Genomic DNA, 7,920 nt, shown 5'->3' with positions numbered 1-7,920 from the left:
TTTTCCTATCTTGTCTGTTACTTCAAGCCATCTGTGTGTCTTTATTTTCTGTAGTAGTTAACCCTAAGCTTACTGAGCTTACTTATAAAGCTTACTAAGTTTATATCATGTTGCATCTGAAATTTATGAGGAGAGGCCAAGAGTAGGAGCTAGCATAGAGCAGAAGAGTCTTGACTAAAAATATTAGTTTATACTAAAGACAGTCCCTCAAGCATTTTAAATCCATATGAGGAAGCTGAGCCTAGACTTCAGGGAATCGGTTCAAAGTGGTCCATGAAGACCGGGAGAATCTAGGGGCCCCACAAGTTGGCTAATACAGAGGGGTGCAGGCAGATAGGATAAACAGGAGGCATCTGGACAGCTGAAATCAAAATGCCAGTCTAGGAACCTAGAAATCATGGGAATTTCTTCCCAGAAAGCCAAGGTGTACAGGAGAGAAATAGCAAATGTAATTACATTAGTAATAGCTTAGTTGACTTACCTTTTCTCCCAGTGCCCTTTTCTAATCCCAACCTAAGTCACTTTATATACCCGGATACCTGAAACTTTGTAGTTGGTCTTTGCTTAACATCTGTCCCTCTTGTTATTTTTTTTTTATATTTTATTTATTCATAAGAGACACAGGCAGAGGGAGAAGCAGGCTCCATGCAGGAAGCCTGATGCGGGACTTGATCTCGGGACTCTGGGATCACGCCCTGAGCCAAAGGCAGACACTCAACCGCTGAGCCACCCAGGTGTCACCCCTCTTGTTATCTTTGCGGTGGTAACTATTCTTATCAGTGTGCACTGACTTCTCCATCTGAAAGTCTTTGTACTGCCCACAAGATAAATTCCCACTCCTCACTTTGGTATTTAATGCCCTCTTCACTCTGCCTTAACCTCCTGTTGCTCCTGACAAGAACCTCTATTACAGATGAACTTGCTTGCCATACCTCAAACATGCCTTCGTAGTCCCCTGCCTGTTCCACCAGCCTGGAATGCCCTCTCCACTTCTCTAAAGCCTAATAGGCAGTCAGAACCCTGTTCAAACACCCTCTCATCAGGGAAGAATTCTCATTTTTTTGTTCTTTAAAGATTTTCTTTACCTAAGAGAGAACGTGAGTCAGGGGAGGGGCTGAGGGAGAGGGACAAGTAGACTTGGGACAACCAGACTCCGTGCTGAGCACAGAAGCAGATGTGGGGCTTGATCCCACGACCCTGGGATCATCAGCTGAGGGCAGACGCTGAACTGACTGAACCACCCAGATGCCCCAGGGAAGAATTCTCTTGAACACTACTGTGAAGTCATTATCTTACTGACTTGCAATTGTAAAAGCACTTGTGTTTGCTTAAAGTTTTTAAAAATGAAAGATGTGTTGGGATAGTTTTTATTACTGTCTTGATCTATTTGAATCATTTATCAGCTTGCCACTTTCTTGTCTCCTGAAACATTAGCTGCTTCAGATAATTTCTCATACTTCCTCTCAAATGAGCACACAGTAGGTGCTTACTAACCATGTGTTAAGTTGAAAAATTTGTATTGCCTGCATTTACTCACTGCTTCTGACTGAATTCACACTTTAAGATTTATTTATTTATTCACCAGAGACACACAGAGAGAGGCAGAGACACAGGCAGAGGGAGAAGCAGGCTCCATGCAGGGAGCCCGACATGGGACTCAATCCCAGGTCTCCAGGATCACGCCCTGGGCTGAAGGCAGCGCTAAACCGCTGAGCCACCTGGGGTACCCTGAATTCACACTTTAAAACAAAATATTTTACTGTACAGATATATCACATTAAAAAAATATTATTTAAGTAATCTCTACACCCAACATGGGGCTTGAATTCATGACTCCAAGATCAAGAGTCGCATGCTCTTCTGACTGAGCCAGCCAGGTGCTCCTGACTTCATACTTTTGTACTAGATGAAAAACTTTCCTTCTAGAAAACTACCAATTAAATATTTTCTTACAAAAATAGTGTTGCTTTTTATAATTATTTTTCAAATTCAAATATAGATTGGCATTGTTCCATCTTTTGGGGGTGGGTTGGTATGTGTATACATAAAAACTCGTTGCTATTTTATTTTGTAGCACTAGAATGACTTCTTATATCAACTACTCAGAATTAGGCCAAACTTCACAGGTTAAAGATACAGTACCCCACAAGATTGCTCTCACTTCAGATACCAACCACAAATTTGAGGGTCCCTAGGCTACTCTTCTGACCAGCTGGCTACAAACTTAGGAGTTCCCACCAGCCCTTCAGGTTTGATAATTCTCTAGAGCAAATCTCAGAACCAGGAAAGGGCTATATTTATTATGATAATTTTATTATAGCAAAAAGATAGAAATCAAAATCAACCTAAGGAAGAGGCACATAGATTGAGGTCTGGGAGCATCTCAAATGTGAAGCTTTCATCTTTCTCAGGAACACATCACCTGCTGGCATATCAATATGTAACTGCAGAGTATTGACATCTAGAGAGGTTCACCTGAGCTTCATAGCCCAAAGTTTTCACTGGGTTCTGTTGTCATGGCTGGTTGACCAGAGTTGAACACAATCTTCAGGGCCTCTTCCCTCCCTGGAGGTCAGGCTGATATCACATGGCTCAAAATCCCAACCCTCTAATCACAAGATTGTTCTGACTTGGCCAGCCCCCATCCTCAATCACCTAATTATCATAAACTAGGGGCAACCAAAAGTTTTCATTAGCATGAACTATCAGGTGTGGTCCCAGAGACCCACTATGAATAATAAAGATACTCTTATCACTGAGGAAATAACATGGGTTTAGGAGTTAGTTAACTCCAGGAACTAAAGACAAAGACCAGCCAAGTTCTTTATGACACAGCACACACTTAAGACAATGTGAAAATGCTTCTTCAATTATTTTTTTCTTTTCATCCAAGTATTTGTCAATGGGCTGTACGTTGTAAGGGGACTTAATTTTATCTACATTCTTTTCCCATTGTTCTCCCATCAGCTGCACCTGTTTGCATTCCCACCATCAGTGCAAGAGGGTTCCTTTTTCTCCATAGCCTCAATTCTTCAATTAGTATTCAAATAAATCATAAACATGAAGACTACACTTGAGATATTCCTCTACTTATCGACCACTGGCAAGAACTTAGACTTAGGACCACAGCTGATGGCAAGGGAGGCCAGAAATTGGTCTTTGGGCAGCAAAGAGCCCAGTTAAAATTTGGGGGATTCTGTTATTAAGGAAAAAGAATATGATGTATATTGACAGATGACCAGGAATCTGTTTCTTGAGACCCAAATACTGCAAAGCCAATTGGGTGTGAGGCCACATCCATAACTCTCCGGTATCAGCCTTCTCTGTAAGATGAAGGGCTCTGTACTTGTGAAAATAAGTGAAGCCCACTCAAATGAGAACACAAAGGCTATTTATTCAGAGCTTGTTATAGCAAAGGATCAGCTACTATCACCTGCATTTGGCAGAGATCCAGAGGCATACAGAAAGTAAGAATGCTTTGTAATGAGAAGAAAGCTTCAGGTACGCCCTGATTGGAGGTTGTTGGCATGGGAAAGCTGGAGGTCAGTTAACGAGGAGCGGAACATCTTATGTGATTGGTTTGGGAAACTTATTTGGCTTTCTACGGTTGGTCCTAAGTTGAAAGTGGGGGGCAAACAAAATAGAACTCGCAGTCATTGACCAAGTTCTGGCTGTTCTGAGCTGACTGCTGTAGAGGTTGTGGTTTGCCTTTCAGGCTGGTTGGCAGAGGTATGTGTCAGAGTTCTGTTGTCTTATCCGGTGTGTCCATTGGTATATTTAGTCCCTCAGCTCCTCCTCTTTGGTCATTCTCTTGCTTGAGAGAGGTTAGCCAATTCAGAGACACTAGACATTCAGATCTTCACAACTTGGGGATTGTTCAGTTGTCTTCATATAAACTGTATCTTAAGATATTTTTGTTGTTGTATCATCACAGCAATCATGTAATAAGAGAGCAGCTGTGCAAAAGCATTGAGTCAAGTAATGTTTTAAGGCACTCTGCAGACTGTGCTACCATGCCTGTTTCATGCATCTAAGAATAGCAAGAAATTATAGCCATGGTACAGATACCATCATGATTAATCAATGAAAAGTTTAGAGCAGTAAAATTGCCTGTAACTACTTGTGCCAGTAAAAATAAGGCAGACAACAGATCTTCTACGTAGTGAAGAGGTGATATTATTTTTTGGGGGAAAGAGGTGATATTATTAATAACATTAATAACATCTGCCAGAATCAGTTATAGGTCTCTTAAAGTTTTTTTATTTCCTTCCATTGGAAATACTGTTCTGATGGTTCACATAAACAGTGAGTTAGCAATTCACCAGAGTGCCTGAATAATCAAGCTCCTCATTATGGAGCTCCTGAGTTAGAAATTCCAGCATTGGTGACTTACAGTTAGGAAATCCGTACAAGGGATTTCTGTACATAGACAGATCTCAGGATACTATTCCTAAACTGCATTAGGTTTTAGTCTGAGAAAAACAAGGCAGTTGTCCTGGCTGCAAAGGAGGTAGAATTTAGTAGGGACACATAAAAGTCAAGGGGAAACATGTTGTTCATGACATGAGATTGGGACCAAAGCTTTATATTAGCTCTGTTACCTATTTGGATTCCTGTAAATGATAAGTAACTGACCCATTATACTATAAAGCTGCATGGACTGATTTATCGGGTTCTGTGCGGAGTAGCCAAACAAACAAACAAACAAACAAACAAACAAAAAAGACGAGGGCAAATGCAAGAAGACCAGTTAAGAGGCCATTTGTGGTGTCTAGTAAGGGATGCTGGTGGTTTGGGCCAGAGGGTGGAAACAGGTGGTAAGACACTGTCAGATGCTAGAATTTTTTTTTTTTTTAATTGGGAGATGACAGTATTTCTTGGTTGTTTACACGAAGGGTTTTAGAGGAGTCTAGGGTGGATCTAGATGGCCCTAGCAACTGGAAGAATGGGGCTTCTTTAAATGAAAGGAGCGAGGTATGTCTGGGAAAGCACATCAGGAGTGCAGAGACACCTGTGGGGGTGTCAGCTGCTTGTTTTGTTTTTTAAAGATTTTCTTCATTTATTCATGAGAGACACACAGAGAGAAGAGAGACACAGGCAGAGGGAGAAGCAGGCTCCATGCAGGGAGCCTACGCAGGACTCGATCCCAGGACCACGCCCTGGGCTGAAGGTGGCATCAAACTGCTGAGCCACCCCGGCTACCCAAGCTGCTTGTTTTGAATTCATTCTCAAAGAGGAGTCTTTGGCTGAGGTCAAGATATTCAGAAAGGCTGTCAAATTCAAATTTATAGTTACCTGTGGTCTGATCATTAGAGTGTAATAACTAGTATTTTATGGGAGACAGGGACTCTAGTAGTCACAGGTTGATTTAAGATCATTTGTCCCTGTAGGTACAAGTGGAAAAACCATTGACTATAATTCCCTATAGTCTCATTTGATGAGACCAGAATTGCTTTCATACGCGCGCACACACACACACACACACACACACACACACACACACTGGTGACCTGGCAATGGATGGCATATTCAGCAGCTAAGACAGAGTAGTGCTTACCATTTAGGATAATTTAAGAATGGCAGAATGAATATGTTCTGAACTAATTATAGTAAAGAGGACAGAAAACAGAAGAAAGGACCATTATGGGTGGATAACAACCACGTATTTGTAGGAATGAGAAAAAAATGAGCAAGCAGAAAACCACGTATCTATAGGAATAAGAAAAATATGAGCAAGCAGAAAAAAAAGGACTGACAGAAATCTTGGTCTGACATCTTGGGCAGAAGCTACTTATTATCTGTGGTCACCTACTTATTCCAGAAGTCTTTGGTTAGAGATATACTTCTGAAGATCAGGTGCTTCTAGAGTGTCTTGGAGAATCCTGTCTGAAGTCCTCTAGTGGAGTAGGCTTCCAGTTGTATTACATCTACTTTCTGAATAATTCCTTTTGTAGTTGTGAAATATATACTGAAGAATTAACTCCCTGAAGTTTCACTGCTGTATTTTTGTTGACAGTACCTGATAAAGTCCCATACAATGAGGTTCAAGAGCATTTTTTAAAAAAGATTTACTTATTTATGATAGAGAGAGACAGAGAGACAGAGAGACAGAGAGAGAGAGAGAGAGAGAGAGGCAGAAACACAAGAGGAGGGAGATGCAGGCTCAATGCCGGGAACCTGTTGTGGACTCGATCCCAGGATTCCAGGATCGCGCCCTGGGCCAAAGGCAGGCGCTAAACCGCTGAGCCACCCAGGGATCCCCTCAAGAGCAGTTTTCTCTGATGTCTCTTCCTATAGATAAAATCTCATGGCTGAAGATCATAAAGAGGCTATTTAGGAAGATGCTATGAGAAGGTGGCCTTAACCTGTTGATGCTAAGACTGGGTATGATTCTCCTGCAATATTTTGCCATGTCTGCATGCAGCAGGGTTAGAGTGTTGGAAGTGGAACCTCTAAATAAATGGACTTTCCAGTTATCAGTTTTTAGGGGAATAACTGTTCTATCTCCAAGGGAGTGATCCACATAATAAGGGTTTCTGGCCATAAGGACTACGTTTGGCTGGGTTGCCAAAGGGTTTCTAAAAGTTTTGCTATTTTTTTAATTTAGGCATTTATTTTATGGAGTTTATTTATTTATTTGAGAGAGAGCGAGAGGGAGTATGAGTGGGGGAGGAGGGGAAGAGGGAAGGAGAGACGAGAAGCAGGCTCCACACTGAGCAGGGAGCCCAATGTGGGACTTGACCCCAGGACCCTAAGATCATGACTTGAGCTGAAGGCAGGTGCTTAACTGACTGAGCCACCCAGGCACCCCAAGTTTTGCTAATTTTAAGTTAAAGATGCCATTAGTTCTTACAGCCTTTCCAGAATATTATGTATGGTAAGGACAACATAGTTTTTGAGTAAGGGATAATGCCATATAGAGTTTTTTTATAATAGTTCCTGTAAAATGTGTGTCAAGTTGACATGGGATGGACTGTGATGGCTTTAAAACGTCAACTTGGGGGATCCCTGGGTGGCTCAGCGGTTTAGCGTCTGCCTTCGGCCCAGGGCATGATCCTGGAGTTCTGGGATCAAGTCCCACATCAGGCTCCCTGCATGGAGCCTGCTTCTCCCTCTGCCTGTGTCTCTGCCTCTGTCTTGTGAATAAATAAATAAAATCTTAAAAAAAAAAAAAAAGTCAACTTGGCTAGGCTGAACTACATCTCTTTACATGGTAGCTGGATACAGAGGGGATGAAAGTGGAAGCTGCCAGTCCTCTTTGGGCCTTGCTGAAAGTCCTAGAAACACTACTAACTTTCCAATGCAGTCTTCATATATTTTTTTTCTGCCTTCTCAGACTCCCATTAGATGTGTATTGGAATGTTCATGAAGCTCCATTTTTCTAATTTTTTCTCTCTCTGTTCTTTGGACTGTATAATTTTTATTGCTCTATCTTCTAGTTCACTGATGCTCTCTTCTGCCTCTTCAAGTCTGATGAGGCCTTCCACCACTTTCTGTTGATCAAAGCAAGTAATAAGGACAATCAAGGAAGGGGGAATAAACTTCACTTTTTTTTTTCTTGAAGATTAATTTACTTATGTTTAGAGGCAGAGAGGGGCAGAGGGACAGGGAGCCTTAAGCAGACTCCGTCCTGAGTGCAGAGCACAACAAAGGGCTCCATCTAAGGACCCTGAGATCAGGGACATCTGGGTGGCTCAGTGGTTGAGTGTTTGCCTTTGGCTCAGGTTGTGATCCCGGGGTCCTGGGATCCAGTTCTGCATCAGGCTCGCCACAGGGAGCCTGCTTCTCCCTCTGCCTGTGTCTCTGCCTCTCTCTCTGTGTCTCTCATGAATTAAAAAAAATAAAATAAAATCTTAAAAACAAACAAACAAAAAGACCCTGAGACCACGACCTGAGCTGAAATCAAGAGTTGGATGTTAA

Source organism: Canis aureus, chromosome 12, assembly GCF_053574225.1.
Source record: "Canis aureus isolate CA01 chromosome 12, VMU_Caureus_v.1.0, whole genome shotgun sequence".
Lineage (NCBI taxonomy): Eukaryota > Metazoa > Chordata > Mammalia > Carnivora > Canidae > Canis > Canis aureus.
The sequence above is the reverse complement of the archived record's forward strand: the minus strand, read 5'-3'. Positions refer to the sequence as shown.